This window comes from Triturus cristatus, chromosome 8 (assembly GCF_964204655.1).
Source record: "Triturus cristatus chromosome 8, aTriCri1.1, whole genome shotgun sequence".
NCBI lineage: Eukaryota > Metazoa > Chordata > Amphibia > Caudata > Salamandridae > Triturus > Triturus cristatus.
This window is the reverse complement of record NC_140591.1, coordinates 1,315,918,898-1,315,946,882: the sequence shown is the minus strand read 5'-3', so window position 1 is coordinate 1,315,946,882 and position 27,985 is coordinate 1,315,918,898.

Sequence of the window (27,985 nt, the reverse complement as noted above, 5' to 3'; positions counted from 1 at the left end):
GAGTAAAATGGCAGTACAAAGTCTCATTCATGCCACCAGTCAGTTTACACAGGCGAGTCCCCATTTCTTTTTAACAAACAATTGCATTACTTTACCGGTTTACATCGTCACTTTTTTACAAGTAGCATTGTTTTGTTAAAAGTCTCTGTCGTGCTACGCTCATCTCTTGGTAGTACAACTGTCAGCAATCAACCTGGTCAGAGTGCTACTCTTAAGTGTCAACATCTGAAGTTTATATCACACAGCACCAAAGCAAACCTTGTTGTTAGAAATGGGATTCATGGTTGCCTGAGGTATGCACCCAGGTCAGGTAGGAACCACCACTCTAGTAAGGGTAAGCTCCATACACACTAAAATATAACCTGTGTCATCCTCTGGTAGCTTGACATAGAGCAGTCAGGTTTATCTAAAGAAACAACATGCAACAAACACACACAGTAACACAATGAATACACCCCAAAAAGACTCAACACAAGTTTACAATTAAAGAGAATATTTATCTGAGCAAAATAAGACCAGATCAACAAAAATCCAATCAGTAGAAGTCGAGGTATGAATTTTTAAAGATGAAATACAAAGACTGTGCTTAGAAGTCATTATCGTTCAAAAGGTTACATGAGATCGTGAGGGATGGGGAGAATCCAAAGTGCAGGCTGACCACGATGGAGGGCAGGGTGGCTACCGGACCCAAGCAGGGCCCTCTGAGAAAGTGCCTTGGGTGGGTCAAAGCGGCGACAATGAGGGCTCAATGCGTCAATCTTTTCCACACATTCGGGTCAATGCGTCATTGTCGAGCTTTGCTGAGGTGAAGGCAATGTGTCATCGTCAAGCCACGCAGAGCATCGTTGGGCCTCACAGGCTGTAGAACTGCTGTCGTCAAACAACATCTGAATCAGCGTCAAAGTGCAATGCTTTGGTTATGACCAGCGCAGTGGTGATGACTCCGCAGTTCTGTAGCAAAACAGCTGCAGGACACAATAATAATACATATTTGTAAAGCGCTAACATATCACCCTTAAGGTTTCAAGGCACTGGGGGTCATCGGGGAGATTAAGTGAGCTATTACCCAGAGTCACATGATGCTGAGCTGCCACCGGCTCTGGAGACCGAACCATGAGCCCCAGGCTCCGGTGTCAGCTGCTCTGGCCGCTGCAGCACAACTCTCCCCAGAACCTACTTCTGAAGCCCGTAACTTGGTGAGTGCACCTCAGCTAAAGGTAGGACTCACAGAAGGCAAAGTCCATCAGTAAGAGCAGACTTGCTGAAAGTGATTTTTTTTCCCTGGGAATTCAGATAACAGGACAGATGCCAGCAAGCCTTTGGAGATCACTTGGAGGGAAGGTCGAGTTCAGCTCTCCTTCAGCAGAGCCGGGGAGCACCAGGCAGCAGGGCAACAAGAAGAAATGCAGTCCTTCCGGAAAAGCAGTCCGGTAGAATATATTTTAAGCAGCACAGCAGTCCTTCTGACAGAGGATCAGTTTATGATCCAGAAGTGTCTGAATTTAGGGGTCACAGACCAAGTACCTCACCCAAAAGTGCCTTTGATTTAGTGTTTCAATCAGCTCTCTGAAAGGCACAAAGATCCCTTTCCACCCATCCCTGCCTGCCAGCTATCTATGGGGGGTAAATCAGTACTTTGAATGTGGACAGGACACTACCTATTGAAGTGTTAGTGTTAGCCCCTCCAATTCCTCCCTGCACAGGAAGACCTATCAACTGCAGAGAAATGCAGATGAGTGCTCAGAATGCAGATAAGCGTAATCCTCCTGTGTTTGTGGCTGTCTAGACGGAATGCACAAAATGTAGGTATCTCCCACCCCAGACCTGAATTGGAGACAAGCTGTCAGGCACATAGTGTAGTAAGTGAGTAATTTCTAAAACATTAATGTTAAATCCAAGTTCACCAGTAAGAAGGATTTATCATTGGCATTCTTAAGAAATGAAACATGAAAAAGCTACTCCTCTCTGATCAGAAACTACAGCTTAAAAGTGTATTGACATTTTTGGGTTGTATTGACTCTTCACTCACACAACTAGCCCCGGAGATAACTGTAAAAAGTTTTTAGAAAATGCCCATCAGCCTCCTGGTGTACCCCAAAGTTGAGAAAACTCAAACACAATTGCAGAGTGGCCAAACGTACTTGGAGGAAAGAAAATGACTGAGATGAAAAAATAACTACATAATTTTATATGAGGAGTATAAAGATCTCATCACCCTAGAAAAAACCCAATACATTTTTCAAACAATTTAGGGCAGCAAAAACTGTGTCCACTGAATTGTTTAAAACAGCTGGGATCAAGGAAACACCTTTATCCCAGATCAATCTTTCTGTAATGATGTCTCACACTTTTTCCAAGATATTTCAATTGTTTTTATAAAGAATTTGCAGCATATCAGGGTTCCGGTATGGGACAGACTCCCTTAACCGCACCTTGGCCTGTATCAACAGAATCAAGGATCAGTAGCACTCTTTCAGAAGTCCTGATTACCTTAATGCCCTAAATGGAGGATAAAGATACTAGGTTAATTGAGGCCTCTAAATCAGGTTCCCCCTTCGGATCCATGTATGTAAAGAAACTGTTTAAAGCAGAACGCAGAAAGGTTCATCCTTTTAGGAAAGAATACTCCATCGTGGAACAACACTTGGTGGCTGGTTGATCTTGGACTATTACGTTCCCCAGTTCAGTAGACAATAAACATAGGAGTCCTTTTTAATGAGCAATTACATTTCTCAAGCCAGATAAACTGCATCCCATCTTCCTATTTTTATTTAATCAAGATTCTAAAAAAAATATTCCTATTGATTCCCAGGAAACTGCAAAAATTGGTGGGGATAGCCCTGATCCTGTCAAGACTAGATTACTGTAATGCCTTTATTTAGGGTTTCAGTCAAAATTACAATATCTGCAGAACTCAGCAGCATGGCTACTTCTGAAACTGCCTAAATTCAGCTCTGTTTCCAAACAGATTCAAGATCTACACTGGCTGCCGGTTGCGGACAGAGTGAAATTCATAGCTCTCTGTTTGGCCCGTGAAGCTTTTCATTGCTCGGGCCCTTTATATTTTCAAAATCTGTTTACTTGGTACTCCCTGCAAAGAGATCTAAGATCTGCCACAGCCCAGCTGGTGGGTCTCCCAAAAATAAAGAAGGCCACCTGGGGGGCAGGAGATTTTCCTATCTGGCTGGCAAACTTTGGAACTCTCTGCCCCTATTTCTAAGATCCCAATCCAATCATCTTCTCTTTAGAAAATCGCTTAAGACATGGCTCTTTGCCACCTCCTATAAATAAACCTGTATTTCTGGATAGCTGTTTCTGAGGTTTCCGATAGCGCCAATATACTCTGGTGATTGTGCGCTTTATAAAAAAACACTTACTTGAGGAATTTTCAATGCTGGCCTATGAGAGGGGTAGGCCTCACAGTAGTGAGCAACAAAATAGGCTGTTTGTCACTACCAGGGCATGCCAAATATAAAAGTACATGCCCTACCTTTTACGTACATGGCACCCTGTCCTTAGGGTTACTTAGGGCCTACTTATGGGGGACTTATATATAATAAAAGGGGAGTTTAAGGCTTGGTACGTAGTTTCAAATGCCAAGTCAAGTAGTAGTATTTGTATTTGTATTTGTATTTGTATGTGGATTTATTAAGCGCAATTGATGCCCGGGTACACACAGGCACTGCAGTGGCAGGCATGATACAGGTTTGAAAGGCTACTTCTGTGTGTGGCACAATCAGTGCTGCAGTCCATTTGTAGTATTTGAATTACAGGCCCTGGGTTTATAGTATACAACTTTACAAGGGACTTGCCAATCAGGTATATACCAATATCATCATGTTTAGGGGCTAAGCACATGCACTTTAGCACCAGTTAGCAGTGTTAATGCGCTCAGAGTCCTGAGGCCAACAAAAACTGTTCAGTAAAAAAGAGGAAGAGAACAGCAATATGTTTGGGGTGACCCTTTGGAGGGGGCTATTTTCCAACACTGGTCGACCACAATATTGAGGCCTTTATAAAGGCTGAACTTACATCGATTGGCAACATACTGTTACAGACAATAGATGTGTGGTTAAAATTGCAAAAATCCCCAAATATTCTTACCTCCTCGCTATATTGGAAATTGATATTGTGCAGTTGATTTCAGCAATCCCACCATAAGGATTTTGGGGTCCAGTGGCAAGTAATATTTTTTGACTCCCTGATGGAACAACTTATTAAAGGCTGACATATATACATTGTCAGAGGTGAGACACAGAAAAATGTCACTTTCTTTGGGGCCCCTTGATTGGTTGGAGCCCTGGGTAGGTTCCCACTTTGCCCATGCTTTAAAACGCCTGTGAATACATGTATGGGTCAAACTTAAACTCACTAATTTAACATGTGACCCAATGTGGGTGAAAAAGGCAGGCTGATGGCTAATCAGGTGCAAACATGTGTTACCCTTCAAAGGCATTTGAGTTAATTGCATTGGCTGTCCATTGTTGTACGATTTTAGAGTGACTTTACAGCAGAAGAAGTAGAGCTCACAGAAACACACATTGTGCACAGTGTTTATACAAAAGAGAAGTCTTTCATTGGCCTTTCTGCCCATAAGCAGTTTAGGACTGGTGAGTTTACTGGATCTTCTCAGTACATAACAAGTACTCAACTAGTTGGAGGACTGCATGTGTCCACTTGCTTTCAGACCTGTTTAGTCATTTTGAGGTAGGAGCAGTGCAGGAGTTTAGTTGCCTTACTATCTGTAAATCTTTCTAGCCATTAGACTGATTGTAATACATTTATTTAAATAACTCTTTCAAATTTGAGTCCATTTTCTTTGGGGCTTTTATTGGGTTGAATGTTTTATATGGGGAAACATATTACCCTATTTCATGAGCATAGTGTTGTAGCATGATATGTCATGGGAGACAGAACTTAGACAATTAGTAGTATGACTGTTTTGAAATAATTTGAAGTAGTAATTTGAGGCATGCACATGCAGTGCTCTCTCAACTAAACAGAGGCCCTCTTTCCGAGTTACATTATAACGTCATTGAGTTTTTCCCTGAATTGGTATTACAAGTATTACAAGTAATGGTGGTACTCCAGATATAGTTTCTGTAAGAAATTGGGGTTTTAGTTCAGGGGGGTGAACACCCACATCAAATAATTACAACCCTTGTCAAGGTGAACCCTTGAGGTCATTAAATGCAGTACCAAAACAGTAATGAAGTCAAAATGCAATATATGGAAAATCCCAAGCCAATTTTGAAAAATAGAGTAAATTTTAATAAATAAAATGACACCAAAATGACAAAAACTCCAATAAGGAAAACCGGAGTTATGAACTTTTAAAATATGAGGTTTACAATAGTGCTGTTAAGCGCCAACCTCGGTTAGCAGATTGTATTGACTGGTACCTAGTCACAAGTTAAGGCTGACAGCAATGGAACACCGGTCAGTTACAGAAACCAGGTTTGACCTGGTCTAAAATGTTACCTTAGTACATGGGGGCATATCAGCAACAACCGGCGATAATTATCACTAAGTGCACTTAGCGCTAGGATAATTATCGCCGGCTAGCGTGGGTTTTTATCGCTGAGATAGCGTGCTATTAGCAACGCTTATCTCATTAGCGATAAAAATCCTAACGCTAACTGCCTAACGTGAGATTATCGCTGGAAACCCAGCGATAATCTCACGAAATGTGGCGTTAGCTTGTTGATAGGGCCCCACAAACTTAGCCATGATATCCACCTTCCATAGGATATCATGGCTAAGTCAGTCCTGAAGCAGGCGTAAGGAAAGTAGCGATAACAGGGGTTATCGCTACTTTTCCTGCTGCTATGCTTCATAGCGTGGGGCTTGATAATAGGAGAAATGTCGCTTAGCGACATTTCTTCTGTCATGTTAGGTCAGGAACGTCCACTTTGCATCTCATTAGAGATGCAAAGCTGGGCGTTAAGAATCTGGGCGCTAATGCAAGGTTTCATGCGTTAGTGTGACCTTGTTAATTAGGCGATACAATTATTGTCGCTTTTCGGCCGAAAACGGCCGCAAAAGCGGCGATAATTTACTATCGCTGACTTGTAGATATGCCCCTTAGTCTCTGAAATGGAAGTCAAAAATCCTCAACCGGGAAATGGAAGTCAAAAATCCTCAGCAGGGCAAGGCAGAACATGGCTCAGCATCTATGCTCCTTCACCGAATTGGCTTGGCAGGTTGGCACGAGTTTTAAAGTCTCAGGGTATGTCAAGAGAAGTACTGTTTTACCCCAGTCAAGGGTCTAGGACATTGGAGACAGCCCTTGGGGTCAAAACATACTCCATCAGAGGCAGCAGCAGAGTCCATGGCAGCAAGGTAGTTGTAGAAAAGGCCTATTGTAGCTTTAGAGGTCCCTTCAGCCTGAGCAGATCAGCCTTCTTACTCTTAGAGTCCACTTCTCCTTGTCCTGGCACCAAGAGGGAGAGCAGTTGTCTAGGCTTTTCTCAGATCACAGACAGCAGGTTTAGTCCTCTTCTGTGCTTCAACAGGAACAGAAAGTGTTCTGAGGAGAGTTCTGTGGGTGCCATATGTGACTCCTGGGCCCTTTCTAATCAATAGGGCAAAGGTTCAAGGTGCAACACTACCCACTTCTGCAGCCCTTCCTGTGTTTCTTACAGTGCCCCTGCTTGCTTCAATCCAAGATGGTGAAACGCTTTTCCCCTTGTGTAAAGCCTACGTACCCAATCCAGAGGTTATGGCTAGAAAAGTTAGCACCCCTCCCATGTAACCACTTCAAACAAGTTGTGAGGGTCCCTCCTCTCACACTGAGATTGGAGCCTGCATGTCTGGGAGGGCAAAAGAAGTTCACTGCCCATGTGCCAGTTACCATTTGCCTGTGAAAGGGTGGGCCTCTTTGAAGTTAATCAATTTCTTGGACACATCTCAGATGGTAATCTGGCTAGAAGAACGGAACACCTCCCCACATCCAAGTCCTTTGTCTCAGCTCTGGGAGCAAGTTCACACCTCATCAAGAAAGCTACCAGGTGACAGTTGGGCTCATGCAAATTGCATCCAGAGGCTTTAGTCAGGGCAAATATACCTGTCTATAAGGACCTTTTCCAGAATATTTAATACAAATCCGACTGTGCCGGTGCTGTAGGCTTACAACAAATATATGAAAAGTCCAAAAATGACATTTTTAGTCATTTCCTAGTAGACATAACATTATTAAATGTAATCTTATATCCCACTGCACCCATACAGAACACCCAACACTGCTACAGTGATGTAAGAAATTGGGTTGTTGGTTGACTGGGGAGTAACCTCTAGTCAAGCGGCAACCACAATTCTTGTCAGGGTAAAACACAAGCAAACCCAAATTAACCTGTGCCCACCCCCGTGGGAGCTTGGCACAGAGCAGTCAGGCTTAACTTAGAGGCAAAGCACAAGTATTTGTGCAACAGTAAAACACTGAAAGCACACAACAAAAGGAGCCCACATCAGATTTAGAAAAATAGAGTAATGTTTAATGAATAAAACAACAACAAAGTAACAAAAATCCAATTAGTGGAACCGGAGATATTGAATTTTAACGTTTTTACTGATAATAGCTCCAAAAAGCACAAAGCACCAATTGGGGATATCTGGTCACACTGGAATGGGAAAAAGTCACAAATTCAGGCCGTTAGCTTCAGGGACCCGGTTAGGCCCGTTGACCTGGCTGTGGAGCATTGCGTGGCTCCGTTTCAAAGATGCATCATGCTGCTGAAGCGATGTGTCGGTTCTCAGATGCGACAAGGCTGCAGTGCATCGTCGTCGAAGATCCCGTTGATGGGGCTTGTGATGCAAAGTCTGGTGCCGGGGATGGGGCACGCAGCTGGTGATGCGTCGGTCCCGAGAAGGTGCAAGGCTGCGATGTAGAGTCCAGCGTCATCGCCAAGGCTGCTGTCGATGAGAGATGCAAGGACCTGGGCTGGGGATGCGCTGCGCTGTCTGGGAGATGCGTCTGTCACGTGGACTGCAGAAGCAATGTGGATCTTTTCGATGGGTCCAATCCACGCAGCAGCAACTATGCTTTAGTTCTGCATGGGGGATGCGCCACTCAGTGAAGGAAATGTGTTGATTCTGTTTGGAAATGCGATGCTCAGCAGAGAAGATGCATTGATTCTGCTGGTGAGCACCTTAGGTCCACTTGACAGGGCAAACTCAAAGACAGATGGCAGAGTCCAAGTGCAAGTGCAATGAAGTTGGAAGCCTAATATGTCCCAGAGGCCTCAGATCAAGAGGCCATCCAACTAGCCCCTGAATTCACTCTAGGTTCTGGGTTAAAGAAATTCTGGTCCAGTCCTTCTAACCCAGGCAAGAGTGCAGCAGGCAGAAGGTCAACACGGCAGGGCAGCAGGTCCTTCAGAGCAGCAGTCCAGCAGTGTGGCAGTCCTTTTAGCAGCACAGCAGGCCTTCTTCCTGGCAGAGCATCCAGAGGCCTAGAAGTGTACTGAACTGGTGATGTCTGAGGTCCTTCTTTTATACACAGTTGTGCTATTGAGGTGAGGAGAAGCTTCTAGAGGCATGCTTCCAAAGTGCACAGATACACTGCTCCAGAATAACTACAGGGGGTATGCAGCCCTTCGTGTGGAGACAGGACACAGCCTATTAGGTTGTAAGTGAGTCTGGGACCAGCTCCTCCCTCCCATCCTGTCAGTGATGGCACACTCAGTCACACTTTGGCTCACATTGTGTGTGACAGTCTAGGAGAAATACAAAAAGCCCAAATGCCAACTACACCCAGTCATGTGACCAGAAACAGGCTGTAGGAACCAAATGACTAAGGCAAGAAAACGCCAACTTTCTAAAAGTAGCATCCTCAGAACTGTAGTTTAAAATCTGACTTCACCATAAGTTAGGATTTTAAATTAGGATTCCAGAGACAGTAAACTTGAACCAGTTATATCTTCCCATTTGGAAATTACACTTAAAACATGTAAAAAGGTAATCCCAATATTATTCTATGGAAGATTAAGGCCTTGCAGTAGTGAAAAATGAATGTAAGTGTTTTTCACTACTAGAACCTGTAAAACTTAAAAGTACATGTCCAACTTTTTAAATGCATTGCACTCTGCCTTCTGGGCTGCCCAGGGTCTACTTTTGTGTAGTTCCCACTAATCCATAGGAGCTGCACGTTTGTTGGACAACATAAACTTTGGGTGAAGTGCCTAGACTGATTCCAGGCACCCCCACAGGATATGCTGGCCTAGAGACAAGATAACTCACAGTGCCACCGTAAGCCTCCCTAACCTTACCATGGAGAAAATGGTTTCTGGCAACCACTGAACATGACAACCCTGACCCCTCAGTGATCATGGAAACAGATCAGAACCTTTCACTCAGTCCCTTGTGCTTACCAGTGCTCATAGAAATATACAGAATACACACAGGGATGCTTTCAATATATTTATTGAACCAATGTTATTCTTGTACAGGTTTTCACTCCCTAAGTGCGTATGAATGTTTGCCCGGCCTTCTCACGCCGGCCAAACTTTCATGCGCCCCTCGCATATTCTCCACCCAGGCTGCATTACAGCCTGGGTAGAAAACATGCACAGGCTCCCAGTTCCCATCGGATCACAACACTGCATTGCAGCATTGTGATTGTCTCAGGGAAGCCTGGGTGCTTCCTGTTCCATTTTCAGGCGGATGGACAAGGAGAAAAGATGCGACAAGGAGGATGCAGCAAGGAGGATGCGGCGAGGAGGTAAGTTTAATTTTATTTTTTACTTACCTCCTTCCCCCCCACCACCACGCCCCGAAACCCCTGATCCATGCCGGCCGCCACTGAGAATACATGTGCTGCGATAATCAGTAGACAGAGGCAGATGAAAGTGATTACAAGCACTGTAAGTGTGAATAGTAGATATAGTTCTACGATGGTGCTAAAACAGTGTATATATGCAGGCATATGAACAAGGCAGTAATCAGGTGTACTCCTAGTATTTTAACCCTACTCTGCGTGTACCTAGAGTGTGTGTATGTGTTAAGCCAAGAATCCCCCCATGGGATGATCGATCCACATTACCTGGCAGGAGAGAATGTAGGAGCCCGTCTCGGTCACGAACTGGACACCCCCTCACAGAGATGTTAGACCACTGCGTGGTGAAGTCTCAGCACGCAGGGACCCTCAGTGTCAGCTGAAGTGCCTACTCAGCTAATTTTTGGGGTTTCTCATTATTTATAATAAGCAGTCTTGAGATGTACGTATAGATTAGTGAGGTTATGGATATGTAGAAAGCCCTGTTTCCCCGTGAATGTTGTTAGAACAGCATTTGTACATAGTGCATAGAAGGGCCTTGTCCATGGTGTTCGCGGCATACTCAAAATTGTATTGTGAAAAATAGGACAATGTAAGAAATGAGTCGCTTCGCTACATGGCCCTAACAACATTACCGTAGGGGTGGCATATGTATTTGGGCCTGGCAAAAGTTTTATTTTGCCAACCAGAAATGGCAGTTTATACTGCACACAAAAGCACTGCAAAGGCAGGCCTGAGACATGTTTAAAGGGCTGCTTAAGTGGATGGCACAATCAATGACGCAGGTCCACTAGTAGCATTACATTTACAGGACCTGAGCATTTATAGTACCCCTTTACTAGGGACTCATAAGTAAATTAAATATACCAACTGAGTATGAGCCAATATTACCATGTTTAGAGGAGAGAGCACATGCACTTTAGCACTGGTTAGCAGTGGTAATGTGCTCAGAGTCCTAAGCCCCGCAAAAAAGAGGTCAGAAAAATGGAGGAGGAAGGCAATCATTTGTGGGAAGACCACCCTAAGGTTGACAGGTTGAACAAGTAAAAATAGCTTTTAAGGCCTTTTCATTGTAAGGACATTTTTAACATTAAACTATTACATGTCCTACTTTTGCATACCCTGCCTTATAGGCAATAAGGCCCACTTGAGGGTGACTTAATATTTGAAAGCACTGTCAAAACAGAATATTTTGACAGGTCAAATTTACAGTATGTGTGTTGCATTCTGCAGCACATAGAAAGAGGAAAACAACTCAATGGGTTATTTTTGTGCAGGAAGGTCTACCTTCCTGCACAAAACCAATCCTGCATGCAACAGAGGCACCCTTGCACCATGATGCAAGGGTGCCTACATTGGCGCTGGACTGTGAAAAGGCACCAGCGCAGAAACAAAGTATCGGAATGCACAGTATTGCATAAATATGGTGCATTCCTGCCCTTTCAATTTGGCATAGGGCAGCGCAGCGCAGCAAGGTGCCTTACTGCGCTACCCTATGACAAAATCCCATAAATGAGGCCCTTAGTCTGAGAAAATCTACTCCCAAGGTGGGAATGGTCTGTGAACACCCCCATAACCCGTGACTGTTGAATTTCCACACGCATACTCTGGGAAATATTTGTGAATTCAAAGAAACAATAGATATCCTAACCCGTGCAAAGTTGTCACGTTAGAGGTGTGCATTTCTCATGCTTTAGGATCAGCACTTCAATCTTTTTCGACTTGGCACTGATATTAAAGATATCATCATTATAGAAGTAATAAAAGAGACATTCAACAGGAGTAGTTCAATCTATTAAGTACCCCTAAAGATGCTTCTAAACTCTTAATAATCTAGTCGATTTTCAGAAGGTTAGACACAAGTTCTAATAAGTAAAGAGTTGTACTCTCTTGTCTGAAAAAACCCCAAAAGTTATGGTAATGGTATTTTTTAACATTGTTTCATGTCCTGTCGTTATACACACCATGAGTTCAGCTGTCATTCCAATTGTAACCAGCAACACGTTTGATTTTCAATACATCTGCTTCTGGTACAGAGAAAGTGTCTACTCCGTTTACATTCTTGTATTCCTATAAGTAAAGAACAAATTGTGGTCCTGAAAGGCGTACCTTTTATGTAATACCGATATTTGCAACAGCTATAGGACTGCACTCAAATTCTGAAAGTTCGTTGCAACCCAAGTATATTAATATTTGGAATTGATGACTATTGCTGAATTGTTTGTGACATTAACAGTGCCTAGTGGAACTTGATTATAAAGATGACAGTATATATATATATATATATATATATATATATATATATATATATATATATATATTCACTGAAAAAACCATAGGTTTCACACACGTTATAGTTAGGAATTAGCATTTAAAAAACCTTAGAAATTCAGTGAAAAAACCATAGGTTTCACACATGTTATAGTTAGCTGGACATTTTACTCGTAAAAAACCAATGAAATTGCCCCGTTATAGTTAGTTCAGCTAACTATAACTCGCGCGCCCGCAATGCACTGCTGATGACGTCACATATTACATCACTCATGACATGGTCAGTGACATCACTCATGACATCACTGATGACATCTCAAATGACATCACTGATGACATCACTGATGACATCATCCAGTGAATGTGTGTTTTTCTGAAAAATTAAATATGTTTTATATATGTATATCTCAAGGTCGATGGAAGAATAAATGGGTATATAAGTGTGTAAATGGTTGTTTTTTTTTTGAAAAATTGATTGTGTAACTGACTGTTTAAGTGTATCATAGTGAATACATGGTTTAGTGAGTAATGTTTAAACATATAAATATCTGTGACAGTCTCTCACTTTGTGTATAAGTGGCTGCATGGGTTGGTGAGTAGCTACATGGGTGTCTATATAGGTTATTAGTTGTTTTTTTGAGTATCAGTCTGAGTGTCTGCATGGTTCGGTGGGGGGTATTACGTAGTGCATAGGTGCATGAATGAGTGACTCACTGTTTGTATGTGTTGAACACAGCATGTGTGCAAGACTGTATGGGTGGATGAGTGTGTGTATGGGTGTGTTAGTGAGTGAATGACTGTCTCAATAGTGTCTTCAGGAGAAACTACATATGTTTTAAACTAGTATATGTGATTATTGGTGTATATATGTGAGTATATGTGAGAGGGAGAGATTGAAAGAGTTCCTGTATGAATAAGTATATGTTTCTATAAGTGATTGTTTAAAAGACTAAGTATGTGTAAGTTTCCGTAGAAGTAAGTGTGGTGGTGTGTGTATAACTGTATATGCAGGTGAATGTATGTTTGATTCTTTATTAGCATGAGTGACTATGTGTGTGAGTAACTCTATGGATGAGTGGCATTGTGTTACAGGATGTATAGGTGTATGAGTACATATGATGAGTGAGTACATGTATGAGTGACTGTATAGGACTGTTGGTGAATGAGTGGATGTGTATGTGGATCTTAGTATTACTGAAGAGGTTGTTGTAACTGGTATTGGTATGTCCATTGTTTTGAAAATTTTAGTCTCTATTTTTGAATGTGTGTATCAAAGGTTATATTAGCGTGAGAGGCGGTCTGTCACTCTATCACAAGGATGATGTCATCAGTGATGTCATCAGTGATGTCATTTGAGATGTCATCAGTGATGTCATGAGTGATGTCACTGACCATGTCATGAGTGATGTAATATGTGACGTCATCAGCAGTGCATTGCGGGCGCGCGAGTTATAGTTAGCTGAACTAACTATAACGGGGCAATTTCATTGGTTTTTTACGAGTAAAATGTCCAGCTAACTATAACATGTGTGAAACCTATGGTTTTTTCACTGAATTTCTAAGGTTTTTTAAATGCTAATTCCTAACTATAACGTGTGTGAAACCTATGGTTTTTTCAGTGAATTTCTAAGGTTTTTTAAATGCTAATTCCTAACTATAACGTGTGTGAAACCCATGGTTTTTTCAGTGAATTTGCAAGGTTTTTTAAATGCTAATTCCTAACTATAACGTGTGTGAAACCCATGTTTTTTTCAGTGAATTTGCAAGGTTTTTTAAATGCTATTTTTTTTTTTTTCTATTTTTTTAAACATATTTTTAATTTAATGTTCTAACCTTTTATAAAGACTATGGTTAAATTAATTAAATCCTTAAATATTTTTTTTATATATATTTTTTAAAATAAACATGTAAAATTTATTTCCAGTTTTTTTTTTTTTTTTTTTTTTTTTTTATAGTACGCGTACCGTAAGCTCACGGTAAGCGTACGGTTTACGCAACGTCCGTAATCTATCTACGCTGCTTGCGTATAGTTACGTACTTTGCGTAGCCGCGCGTACTGCGCGTGGGACGCGTGCGCGCTTACGCCACACGCGCACGTTACGCGGAAGTGCCGGGGAGTGACTGTTATGCGCATGCGCGGAAGCGCGTGTCTTTTTTACGCGCATGCGTACTTTTTGCCGTAAGCGTACCGTAAGCGTACCGTAAGCGTACGGTAGGTCATGTGATCATGAAACACAACTTTTGATTGGTTGAAACTACTTTCAGTTCTAGAACTCTCCTACACCACACCCATTCCCCTCATTTCTGCTTGTGATCCCTTGGGAGAAGGAGCTGGTTTGTCTTTGGGATACGATGGCAGAACAGCAGAGCTCTTCTGAGAGTGAGGCTAGCACCAGCAGCACTGTCTTGAGGCAGAGAGCGAGGAAAGTAAAGCCCTCTTATGTATGGGATTATTTTACTTTTCCTGAAGGCCAGCAAAAGGTGAATGCACCCTTAGTTACTTGCAAGCTGTGTCAGCGTGTACTTTCTAGAGGTAATCCTGACAGGAAGTATTCCTTTGGGAATCACACCATGATGAGGCACCTCAAGGATGTACACAAAAGGACACATGCTCATCTTTTTGGAGGTAACTCTTCAGAAAGACGAGCCAGTACATCCACAGCAGCTCAGCCTGGACCATCACCTGCAGAGCTTACTCCTTCTTCTGCAGCTCAGGTGAGCCCTTCATCTGTGGGGGGAGAATCTCCTTTTGCTGGCCCTCTGGAAATGAACCCTCGATTTCGGAAGGTTGATATTCATTGCACATTTTGTAAAGCTCTAATTTGTTATAGGGAGACCAGTGTTTCCCTAGTGAATAACAAAATAGATCAGCACATTTGTAGCTTTGAATGATTTTCCCATGGTTCCTTTCCTCTGTCCCTGCATGAACACAACGGTTCTTTTAAGAGCCAACCTTATCTTTCATCTTTTTTTTACATTTTTTTTTAAAAACTTTTTTTTTTTTTTTTTACCGTACGCGTACGGTAAGCGTACCTTTTTTTTTATTTTTTAAAAAAAACACTAAAAATCATTTATCACATTACAAGGTCCTTGAGAGACTACAATTATTACAATTGACTTACCATACTCACTCAAAAAAATATTTATTCATTTGTTTTTTTAAAAAATAGTTTTTAAAATGGTTGTAGTTTACGAAAATTTTCTATATCGATCTGAAAAAAAAGAAAAAAGTATTAATATTTTTAAACCATTTTATAATACAGTACACATATTTACATTTTTTACCAAAAAATATTTTTGCCTTATTTTTGCTGTTTTCAGAATATATTGCATTTCACTATAAATTGTGAAAGCAATTGCATTCATCATTTTACGGCGGGCAAAAAAAAATAACAATCTCAAAGATTGTATTAAAAAAGCCCAGAATCTCTTCTCACTTAAACTTATCATTACAGAAATGCATATTATTCTAAAAAAATATAATCTAAAAACAATACTTTTTTCTTTAAAATACCGTCTGATATTTTTGTTTCAGGAGTATAATCACAATATTATATCTCAAATAACTCCAAAATACATCTGATTTTATTTCCTTTAGGCCAAATAGTATTTTTTTTTTTCCCTGGAATAAATTTCCAAGGGAAAACCATTAAAATTCTAAAGTTTAATCTGTCCAGATCTCACCGATTCTCTGTAACATTTTGGTTCCCGAAAATTTTTTGAATAATATATTTAGTCCACAATAGAATTGCTTACTTTTCCACATGGCCAAATAGTAATTTTTTAAATCATTTTTGTAAAAATTTCCAATGGCAGTCCAATAGCATTCCAAAATTTAAAATGTGCAGAAGTTACCGATTATCTCAAAATTATTGGTTTTTCAAAATTGCATTAAAAATTTAAAAAGTCCACATTACAATTGGTTATCTTTCCTTTAGGCCAAATGATAATTTAAAAAAATATTTTTTCTACAAAATTGCAATGGTAATCCAGTAAAATGGTACAATTATTTTGTCCAGATCTTGCCAAGTCTCTCTAAAATTTAGGTTTCAGGAAGATTAGATAGGAATTTGCTAAATCAAAAGGCAAACGTTGTTTGAAAATCAATTGGGAATCATTACACAGTGTCCAGCCTTTTTCACATTTAAGATAAACTGTGTAATGTCCAGAAGTAACAGTAGGTCCTTCATGGAAAATTATTGCAACAGTTACAAAAGTTTTTCCTGAAATTGATAATTGCTGTCCTGTAAACTTCTTTATTAAAGTATCCAATTTTGAACCATCAGCTCTACATCGTTGCATCATTAAAATTACATACTGTCCGTATTCCCTTAAAATTAATGTTGAAAACATGTCAGAATTACACTCACCACATTTCATGCTATGATTAGCATCTTTAACTAATTTTGCAAAAGTGACTGTTTTACTCTCTGGCAATGTCAAATAAATAAACCTTTCATTATCAACAATAGAGCCACATATATTATAACAATTTTCACAACTATGTTCCCATTTATAAGAGAGACCAAAAAAAATGTCAATGGGAACTCCTTCTTCTTCCACTACCTGAAGAAAATACATCAAAAATTCGTGTGCATCTTGCTGTTCATTTTGAGAAAACTGTGTTCGTCCTGAACATACATCTAAAAGTTTTCTAATGTCAGTAGCACTTTCTATTTGAGTTTTGTCTTTACTCAGCTTTTGAAAAAGGAGACTGAGCTCTGAACAGAATCTTTTTCCCTGATTTACTATTATCTGCTCTTGCAAACTTTCCAGATAAAATGCAACATTCAGCACTACATTAGCGTAGCAGTTGACACCAGAGCTATTTTCAAAATGACATCCTACAACCTGTTCTTCATTTTCCTTATTCTTTTTGCTTGCAATTACATCACTCCTCTTTTTTTTCCTCTTCTCTACATCTTCATTACAGATATTCTCATTTCTCCTTTTACGAGAAACTACACGTTTCTCCAACACAGGATACTGACCTAAATGAGGAGCATAGCTTCTTCTTAATCTATTATACTCCTTTACACAGTTTGTATCAGCACTAACTTTTGAATCATCAAAGTCAATCATGAATAAACCTGATAATGTTTTGACTCGTGACAAAGCTACATATGCCATACCTTCTTTGAACACAGTTGAACCAATGTTCACAAATGCACAATCTACAGTCAATCCTTGAGACTTGTGGATAGTTACAGCATATGCTAGTGAAAACGGAAACTGCTTCCTACGTACATATAAGTCTTTCACAAGCATGAAACGAACTGAACAACGACAAATGTCTTTAACTTCCTCTATCTGATCAAATTTTATTTTTAAACATTCAATTCCATCTTTTTTCTGATAATTAATAAAACCCACAACTCTTCCCATCGCTCCATTCACTAAGCCTTTTTCAACATCCAAATTTCTCCTTAAAAACACTCTACAGTTCATGCAAACATATAGATTTTTTTCTAATCCTGCTGTTTTGGAGATATTCTTCTCTAGTGAGTCCAATTTATTTTTCAGTTTGCCTGTTACTGTGACAGTAATTCTTCCATCCTCAATTTTGTCCACTGCTTCCAATTTCTTGATGTCTTCATTTTCCAATTTCAAAAGCTCCTCATTAAAGATTGAGCATTCACGTAGAGTTGGCATTAAGCAGATGACACTTTTGTTTTCTGCAATATTCTTGTATATTTTCTCTGCAACTATTTCTTCCTTTGGAAATAAGTTATGTAACAGCCGACTCTGTAATGCTTTTTTGCCAACTTCTGTGAGTAGTCCAATTCTGATATCTTTCAGAATACTTCCATATTCTTCATCGTTTGCTTGCCTCATATTAGTTGTAAGTTCCTTGTACTCAAAGAAGGACCAAATATTTGTATTTCCAATGCTTCCCAATGACTTCTTCGTGTCTTCATGTGTCACAGTATTAAACACTGGTTGTCCTTTAACTGGAGTAAGTTGCAAAAGATCCCCAAAAACTATGACGTGTTTTCCACCAAATAACACGTCATAGTCTGTCTTCAAAATTTGCTGCATTCTTAAATGCACAAAGGCAAGCATTAAGTTTGATACCATGCTCACCTCATCAATAATGAGAACTTGCATCTTCTTCAATACTCTTGACACTTCCAAGGATGCTTCTCCAGTTAGCTTGTTGAATTGTATTTTGTTCTCATGCTCCACTGGTAACATTAGCAAACGATGTAAGGTGATTCCTTTTATGTTATATGCTGCTAACCCAGTTGGAGCAGTAACCACACAAGACAAAGTAGAATCCGTTTTTTGCTTTAGGTAGCTTCTGATGACTTTAATTAGGAAACTTTTTCCAGTGCCAGCTTGTCCGCTTACATACATCCTGATTGGATGAAATGATGTGCATGAGCACTCTTTTTTTTCATGTAGAAATCCGTGATCAATTTTGTTTTTGATCTCTTCATAAATTTGTTGCTGCTCTTGATTCAGTTGTCTTTCCAAATTTTCTAAGTCTATAAATTCTTCTTGAGCTTGATTCATAGCCGTTTCCACTTCATTCATGGCTATTGATGCTTCATTTTCAACGATTGGTTGTCCTAGGGGATCTTGACTGTATGTTCCTGAACTTTGGCTGTCCTGAGAACTGTCTCTAGCTATTTCTGCTGCAATTGTAGTTTCCTGTTCAATTTCTTCATTTAACATTTGCAGATAAGTTGAGAATGTACTGCATTGTATGCTGTCTTTGCAAGCATTAAAAGAATCTTCATAGCTCTGGAATTCTCCCAGTAGTTCATCCTCTGTACGCCATGGTTTAAACAACTGTAAAAGAGCCAAGTAGTAAAATTCTTTCTTGTCGGTAGTGTCGCAACTCAGCTTCCGGTGATTTATCAAACTTCCTTTGGTTTGCTTCACCAAACATCCTTCTTCACCAACAACTTTATATTTTCCACTGTTGATGTCTTCTGCAGCTTTCCGTGAATAAATGTAGTTCTGCAGCACTTCATAGAGACACATGTTCTCCAGATGATGACTTCTCTTGGGATAATATGTGTCCAACATGTTTGTTTTCAATATGTCTGTACTTTCTGGGTCATTCTCAGCCAAATATTCAATTTCTCCAACAGATTTCAGTACCCGATTTCTCATTGCTGCAAGGCCTAAACTTGCCCAAATTATTCTTCTTGACTTCGAGTAGAGACTTGCAGAAGATAACCTATCTGAACATTCGTAGGATCCAATTTCTCGATGCGATAACATCTTCAAACTGAAACTGTACAGCTTCTTACTGACAGTCTTCTCGTGAGAAATCTCTTCCCACATTTCCTTCAATTCTGTTTTTTCTGATTTCGTAATGTAAGACGTTACATATCGAGCAACAGCAATGGAATTGTCAGCAACATACTGTATATCCATGTTAGCGTTCCACATGGATAAAATGACTGGGTTGTAGTCATTTATATTTTTTGATTCTTCTTTTCTTTTAAGGTTGTAGGTATTCTTAGGTGATTTTCTTGTGATAGTATGTCTCACAGCTGACATAAAACTGTTGACTCTTCCATTTGTAAGAACAGGTCTAGGAAATCCAAATCGACATTTAGTGTAGTATTTTTCTTTGCTCTTGTATTTCCGTCGACAGTATTTTCCACACCGATGACTTTGGAAACGTAGAACTTGCTCCTTTAACTTGTTCTCTTCTGTGCTTTTAGGTATAGCACATGTTGCATATTCTTCAATGTAAGATAACACTGCTTCATCAGTATCTGTTCCAAACTTTGGGGCATCCTTGATCCACAGCAGCATATGAATATGAGGAGCACCTCTTGCCTGGTACTCTTTTCTCCAAAAGAAATCCACTACTTCTCCAAGGGGTGGATTTTTTTTATTGCAGATGAAGGACATCATAGCCTCAAATCTATGATTGAAATATCTGCAAACATTAACCGGATCCAATGAGCACAGTTCTCCTGCTGTCTTGTATTCGATGTTTTTAATGTTTGAATTGGCCTCTCGTAGAAAATCCAGTAAATCATCCCAAGCGTACTCGGCACAGCTTAGGGTAAGGAACCATGTTGGTGTTCCTAAATTCCGTAACATGCATTTTAGTTCACCATGGCGTCTGTACCAATATTCATTTGTCCCACGCTGACAAGCCATCAGATTGATCAGTTGTGTTTCCAAATGATCATCTCGGTGCTGCACTTTCTCCATAAAATCCTTAGCAGACACATTTTGTAAATGTACTCCACTTTTTAAAATGTGATTTACTGCATAAGACAGTGCAGACAAGTCGCTTTCAAATAAAAGATGGAACAAATAAGGGATACTTTGTCGAAATCTGGGATCTTCAGCATATAGTCTTGTAGTCCGATACTCAGAAGCTGGAATCTGTTCCGGACGTTCATCGTATCGTCCTCCTTTTCCTTTAGGAAACAGCTGGGGAAAACATCGAGCTTCCAAGCTCTCCTCCCATACACTCACGGGATTTCCTTTTGCTTTCTTCATCTGAAAGAGATCAATATTGTCTCCCATAACTTCTTTCGAATGGAGAGGATGTATGCTAAAATGTTCATAAATTTCTTCTTCCTTTGACTTGTCCACTTTTTCAATTTGTCCAGTTGGTGTTTCTGTGTCTCCTTGTAAATCTTCTTCTTCTTCTTCTTCTTCTATATAAATTGATTCATACCATTTGTTATTTTTTTTCAAATACAAATTTGCACTTTGTACTTTCCGCACATCTACCAGCTCCTGCCAAATCTTCTTATTCTTTGTAGGGACACCATTAACCAGAATAATTAATGGTTCAGTTTCCAAAGTATCTGCATCAATAGTTTCCATATTTTTTTTCAAATCCAAGGGCAAATACACCACTCTACCTTTTAAACCTCTCAGTAAATCTGAAGGAGGTAATTTACCAGTTTTGGGCTCCATACGTACTATGGTCTGGAACGGATGAACACATTGAATGAGTATAGACTCATATGTATTTAATTCAGAAAGTTCAGCAGGAATAGCATCCAATTCTAAATTATTATGTACAGCTCTGGTCGGCATTCTATTTTCCTCTAACTTGTTGTAGCAGTATTTACAAATACGCTGATCTTCACCCAATTCAAAACAATTTTCAAGAAATATATATGTGGCAAAATCCATCCACTTATAATTATCTTCATTTTCACTCTTTCTGTAGAGATCAACATTCCTAGTTTGTTTTCTATAATGAGTTCTGCGGCAACAAATACAAGTAACATTTGGTCTTTCATTAGAGACTATTGCAAATTTTGTTATGTGATCATTAAATGTCTTACTTACACAAGGTTCTACATTCTCTTCCACTTCTGCCTCATTTACTGTGTCCTTCTCTGCACTGTTTTGTTCAGGACCAAAGTAACAAAACTGAATTTCATCAACAACCTTCTCTACATCTGATACCGTTCCTCGGAACAGAGCCCTATTCAATTCATTTAACTGTATTGCTGGACTTTTGGCAAAATACAACCGTCTCACAAACTTTCTCATTTCAGTATGATGAACAGCCAGCATCCTAAAATGATGGAAAACACTATTGCACACTTTTCTAGATAGACAAGCAAGAGAATGACCCTGCAAACCAGTATTCTCTCTCACTCTGCATGGATCCAGACTTTGAAGCACCTTAATCTTTTGTTTTACACTTTTTTTACTATATTCTCTTAGAAACTCTCGAAATCTGTCAATAGATTCCTGACGCACAGTGCAAATACTACTACAATTCCAAGTGTACACTGGGGCTTTAGGACGTCTCCCCATTGCCTCATCTGCCATCACTTGTACCTCATCTCTTGGAACCATTATCTCCTTCTCCATTATGCAACCATTTTTTACTTCGTATGAACGACCTCTGGTGTCAACTGCATGCAGCAAACTATTACTTTGAAAATAGCTTTCTTCATTAAAAAAAGGTTCACTACTTGAACTATGCATCCACTTTCCTAAAAACACTTTACAAAAGTTTGTTCTGTTCACTACTCTTTTCCTTTTGCTTTGTGATTTCAGTACATTAACCATTTTATCTAATGTACGCATCCTATTCAAAATTAATATGAATAGTTTCCTTTTTAATTCTAATGCTTTTGCTGCAATGGCTTCAATTTCTTTTTTTCTCTTGAAATATTTAGCCTCTTGCTTATATTTCTTTATATCCTTTATCAAATTGGACATAACTCTTCTCAGAAACATTTTTCTACGTATCTCTTTAAATGCTGTTTTTCTGTTTATGTTAAACTTTTCAATTGCAGAAGGTATATTTGCATTAACTAAATCCTCAATTTTTTGCTGTTCTGTAGGTTTTGTTACATTTTTCCGAGAACAGACATTTTGTACATTTTTGTTTGTTTTCAATATTTTGTTTAGGAATTGTTTTTTTTGCTTACCAGAAGATTTTTTCTTTTTCCCAACATCAGCATCTTCTACTAACTTTGGTCCTCCAGTTGTCTTCAAATATAGTTTTTTTTTTAGCGTTTTTTGAACTCGAGATTTTGTAGGCATCTTAAATTTTGTTCACTGTTCTTCAGCAATACCTGAAAAAAACTAAAAAAAAAATCCTTTATTGTATTTAAATATATTACTACATTTCTTTTCACAATAGTCACAAAACGAAATTTCTTTGCCATTTTGAATGCACACAAACTGCTCTTTTTTTTAAATTTATTTAAATGCACATGTCCAAGCTGTTTTTTTTTTTCAGACCACCACCGTGTGTATTCTCTGTGACTGCCTACACTCCAGCAGGGGCAACCAGCCTTAGTGATGCTGAATGTATTTGCATTACAGACTTAAACCTGAAAACCCCACTCGCTTCTAATTACTGTGCATGACTATACATGGCAAGCACATGGGTGTGTGCTAAGCCTCTGCTTCTTCCCCCAAAAATTCGCTCCTCTTTTCCATCTACTGCAACTGTGAAATCACCAGAGCAAGACGCAATACATTTCTGCCTATAATTCTTCTATGCACACAGAGTCATGTTTTCACATTAGTGCCAAAACGAAATTTCTTTGCCAATTTGAAAGCACACTTACTGCTCTTTTTTTTTTTGGGCCAAGTGAAAATCTCTTTTTACACTTTGAAATCACTTTTACAGACTGACACATTCTGAAACCTTTTTTTTAAATTTATTTAAATGCACATGTCCAAGCTGTTTTTTTTTTTCAGACCACCACCGTGTTTATTCTCTGTGACTGCCTACACTCCAGCAGGGGCAACCAGCCTTAGTGATGCTGAATGTATTTGCATTACAGACTTAAACCTGAAAACCCCACTCGCTTCTAATTACTGTGCATGACTATACATGGCAAGCACATGGGTGTGTGCTAAGCCTCTGCTTCTTCCCCCAAAAATTCGCTCCTCTTTTCCATCTACTGCAACTGTGAAATCACCAGAGCAAGACGCAATAAATTTCTGCCTATAATTCTTCTATGGACACAGAGTCATGTTTTCACATTAGTCCCAAAACGAAATTTCTTTGCCAATTTGAAAGCACACTTACTGCTCTTTTTTTTTTGGGCCAAGTGAAAATCTCTTTTTACACTTTGAAATCACTTTTACAGACTGACACATTCTGAAACCTTTTTTTTAAATTTATTTAAATGCACATGTCCAAGCTGTTTTTTTTTCAGACCACCACCGTGTTTATTCTCTGTGACTGCCTACACTCCAGCAGGGGCAACCAGCCTTAGTGATGCTGAATGTATTTGCATTACAGACTTAAACCTGAAAACCCCACTCGCTTCTAATTACTGTGCATGACTATACATGGCAAGCACATGGGTGTGTGCTAAGCCTCTGCTTCTTCCCCCAAAAATTCGCTCCTCTTTTCCATCTACTGCAACTGTGAAATCACCAGAGCAAGACGCAATAAATTTCTGCCTATAATTCTTCTATGGACACAGAGTCATGTTTTCACATTAGTCCCAAAACGAAATTTCTTTGCCAATTTGAAAGCACACTTACTGCTCTTTTTTTTTTGGGCCAAGTGAAAATCTCTTTTTACACTTTGAAATCACTTTTACAGACTGACACATTCTGAAACCTTTTTTTTAAATTTATTTAAATGCACATGTCCAAGCTGTTTTTTTTTCAGACCACCACCGTGTGTATTCTCTGTGACTGCCTACACTCCAGCAGGGGCAACCAGCCTTAGTGATGCTGAATGTATTTGCATTACAGACTTAAACCTGAAAACCCCACTCGCTTCTAATTACTGTGCATGACTATACATGGCAAGCACATGGGTGTGTGCTAAGCCTCTGCTTCTTCCCCCAAAAATTCGCTCCTCTTTTCCATCTACTGCAACGGTGAAATCACCAGAGCAAGACGCAATACATTTCTGCCTATAATTCTTCTATGCACACAGAGTCATGTTTTCACATTAGTGCCAAAACGAAATTTCTTTGCCAATTTGAAAGCACACTTACTGCTCTTTTTTTTTTGGGCCAAGTGAAAATCTCTTTTTACACTTTGAAATCACTTTTACAGACTGACACATTCTGAAACCTTTTTTTTAAAATTTATTTAAATGCACATGTCCAAGCTGTTTTTTTTTCAGACCACCACCGTGTGTATTCTCTGTGACTGCCTACACTCCAGCAGGGGCAACCAGCCTTAGTGATGCTGAATGTATTTGCATTACAGACTTAAACCTGAAAACCCCACTCGCTTCTAATTACTGTGCATGACTATACATGGCAAGCACATGGGTGTGTGCTAAGCCTCTGCTTCTTCCCCCAAAAATTCGCTCCTCTTTTCCATCTACTGCAACTGTGAAATCACCAGAGCAAGACGCAATACATTTCTGCCTATAATTCTTCTATGCACACAGAGTCATGTTTTCACATTAGTGCCAAAACGAAATTTCTTTGCCAATTTGAAAGCACACTTACTGCTCTTTTTTTTTTGGGCCAAGTGAAAATCTCTTTTTACACTTTGAAATCACTTTTACAGACTGACACATTCTGAAACCTTTTTTTTAAATTTATTTAAATGCACATGTCCAAGCTGTTTTTTTTTCAGACCACCACCGTGTGTATTCTCTGTGACTGCCTACACTCCAGCAGGGGCAACCAGCCTTAGTGATGCTGAATGTATTTGCATTACAGACTTAAACCTGAAAACCCCACTCGCTTCTAATTACTGTGCATGACTATACATGGCAAGCACATGGGTGTGTGCTAAGCCTCTGCTTCTTCCCCCAAAAATTCGCTCCTCTTTTCCATCTACTGCAACTGTGAAATCACCAGAGCAAGACGCAATACATTTCTGCCTATAATTCTTCTATGCACACAGAGTCATGTTTTCACATTAGTGCCAAAACGAAATTTCTTTGCCAATTTGAAAGCACACTTACTGCTCTTTTTTTTTTGGGCCAAGTGAAAATCTCTTTTTACACTTTGAAATCACTTTTACAGACTGACACATTCTGAAACCTTTTTTTTAAATTTATTTAAATGCACATGTCCAAGCTGTTTTTTTTTCAGACCACCACCGTGTGTATTCTCTGTGACTGCCTACACTCCAGCAGGGGCAACCAGCCTTAGTGATGCTGAATGTATTTGCATTACAGACTTAAACCTGAAAACCCCACTCGCTTCTAATTACTGTGCATGACTATACATGGCAAGCACATGGGTGTGTGCTAAGCCTCTGCTTCTTCCCCCAAAAATTCGCTCCTCTTTTCCATCTACTGCAACTGTGAAATCACCAGAGCAAGACGCAATACATTTCTGCCTATAATTCTTCTATGCACACAGAGTCATGTTTTCACATTAGTGCCAAAACGAAATTTCTTTGCCAATTTGAAAGCACACTTACTGCTCTTTTTTTTTTGGGCCAAGTGAAAATCTCTTTTTACACTTTGAAATCACTTTTACAGACTGACACATTCTGAAACCTTTTTTTTTAAATTTATTTAAATGCACATGTCCAAGCTGTTTTTTTTTCAGACCACCACCGTGTGTATTCTCTGTGACTGCCTACACTCCAGCAGGGGCAACCAGCCTTAGTGATGCTGAATGTATTTGCATTACAGACTTAAACCTGAAAACCCCACTCGCTTCTAATTACTGTGCATGACTATACATGGCAAGCACATGGGTGTGTGCTAAGCCTCTGCTTCTTCCCCCAAAAATTCGCTCCTCTTTTCCATCTACTGCAACTGTGAAATCACCAGAGCAAGACGCAATACATTTCTGCCTATAATTCTTCTATGCACACAGAGTCATGTTTTCACATTAGTGCCAAAACGAAATTTCTTTGCCAATTTGAAAGCACACTTACTGCTCTTTTTTTTTTGGGCCAAGTGAAAATCTCTTTTTACACTTTGAAATCACTTTTACAGACTGACACATTCTGAAACCTTTTTTTTAAATTTATTTAAATGCACATGTCCAAGCTGTTTTTTTTTCAGACCACCACCGTGTGTATTCTCTGTGACTGCCTACACTCCAGCAGGGGCAACCAGCCTTAGTGATGCTGAATGTATTTGCATTACAGACTTAAACCTGAAAACCCCACTCGCTTCTAATTACTGTGCATGACTATACATGGCAAGCACATGGGTGTGTGCTAAGCCTCTGCTTCTTCCCCCAAAAATTCGCTCCTCTTTTCCATCTACTGCAACTGTGAAATCACCAGAGCAAGACGCAATACATTTCTGCCTATAATTCTTCTATGCACACAGAGTCATGTTTTCACATTAGTGCCAAAACGAAATTTCTTTGCCAATTTGAAAGCACACTTACTGCTCTTTTTTTTTTGGGCCAAGTGAAAATCTCTTTTTACACTTTGAAATCACTTTTACAGACTGACACATTATGAAACCTTTTTTTTAAATTTATTTAAATGCACATGTCCAAGCTGTTTTTTTTTCAGACCACCACCGTGTGTATTCTCTGTGACTGCCTACACTCCAGCAGGGGCAACCAGCCTTAGTGATGCTGAATGTATTTGCATTACAGACTTAAACCTGAAAACCCCACTCGCTTCTAATTACTGTGCATGACTATACATGGCAAGCACATGGGTGTGTGCTAAGCCTCTGCTTCTTCCCCCAAAAATTCGCTCCTCTTTTCCATCTACTGCAACTGTGAAATCACCAGAGCAAGACGCAATACATTTCTGCCTATAATTCTTCTATGCACACAGAGTCATGTTTTCACATTAGTGCCAAAACGAAATTTCTTTGCCAATTTGAAAGCACACTTACTGCTCTTTTTTTTTCGGGCCAAGTGAAAATCTCTTTTACAGACTGACACATTATGAATCCACCATGTGTAACTACAACAAAAACAATTCCCATTTCTATTATTCATTTCTTAAGTTACCACATACATCCCCTCTCAAACTGTAAACTCACCTTTAAAATTAGTTAGTTGTGAAAGAAATGTGGCACTCAAACAGCAGATTATCAGAGCCAGGATCTCTGTTCTGTACACCTCTCTCCTCTCAGCAGAACCAGATAATGGCAAACTTTCCCTCTATTTTTCCACACATATACATGTAAGTTTCAAATCTCAGTGCTTCCCCCTTTTTTTCAAATGTAATGACACATTTCTATTGGTTGAAAACCAACCCTTTTCCAAAAGTACCCTGCCCCCAACTTGACTTCTGCCTAGTACCCTTCCCCCAACTTGACTTCTGCCTGCTACCATAGCAACAGCTCATGGAACACTGCTGTGTGCAGTTAGGTCAGAAGTTCGACACACAATGTTTCAATTCCACAGAGCAAGAGTGCTTGACTTTTCAATCCTAACTGCAAATCCATAGTACTGTTCTTTGGTTACACATTTTTTTGTACCAATACAAAACATGCTTCTATTAATTTTCACATACAGCCTAGTTTTTATTCTAGAATGGTATGAAACAGCCAATCAGTTCTTTTTGTTTTGTAAAAAATATGTATGCCTCCATTTCCAAACTGTCTTTCTTTTCATA